General features: G+C 16.5%; 3 annotated features.

The window, feature by feature from the left end:
• Positions 1–106: 106 nt before the first annotated feature.
• Positions 107–280: a microsatellite.
• An 8-nt stretch (positions 281–288) lies between these two features.
• Positions 289–656: a repeat region.
• Positions 641–1,010: a repeat region.
• Positions 1,011–1,013: the final 3 nt, after the last annotated feature.

Raw genomic sequence — 1,013 nt, forward strand, 5'->3', positions numbered from 1 at the left:
TAAAATAAATTGCATAAATAAAATAATGATAAATAATTTGCATCAATAAATTAAACGCTTTTTTATTGCATATCTCTAATTTCTATAATAAAAAATACACCCATTATTTCATCATTCTTTTCATCTTTTATTTTTCTCTTTTTGAATTATTCTTTTTATCTTCTTTCATTTTATATTCTCAACATTCTACTTTTATTCTTTTCATCATCTTCTACTTCATAATTTCACTTTTTTCTTTTATATCATTCTTTCTCTTCATTTTTCTCTTATTTGCTTTTTTTCGTTGCCTATTAATTCTATTATGATTATTATCTTTTAATAATGATATAAATATTTTCATAATTACATTTATACAATTGATATGATGTTAATTAATGACATCGTTCATATCATCTCATTTGTTGATTAATATAATTCTTCAAATTACCATATTTAATTTGATGATTTCATTGAAATTTAATTATTTATTAAATATATTAAGAATATATTATCTTGATGTTGATATTCTCTTCAATTAATATAAATATATAATGTCAATACATGATGATTTCCAGTTATTTATTTTCATCATAATTAAAATTAAATCATCCAATGTGATGATGATATTATCATAATTTATTATCTTTCATTTAAAATTACGATTTAATTTATTTTCATTTATTTTAATTGATTAATGATAATATTAAGATATTCACTATCAATATCAATAATGTTATTTTTTATATTGATGTTTTATTGTTGAATGACGCTCTACTATATTTTCTATGATTGAGTTCATTTTCATTTTAATATATATTTTAGTTATTTATTTTATTTTATGTGATAATTTAATAATATTAATGTATTCTTTATCATTACTACATTGAAGTTTATCATTTTTATTATATTTTCTATTTGTTCATTTCTTAATTTATTATTTAATTTATTATTTATTAAATTAATTCAAAACAATACAAACAAATCAATTAAATTTTTATTTGTTTGATTTATTGTGTTTTATTTTATTATTGTTT

Source organism: Entamoeba dispar, genomic scaffold, assembly GCF_000209125.1.
Source record: "Entamoeba dispar SAW760 scf_1105229460955 genomic scaffold, whole genome shotgun sequence".
NCBI classification, from domain to species: domain Eukaryota; phylum Evosea; order Mastigamoebida; family Endamoebidae; genus Entamoeba; species Entamoeba dispar.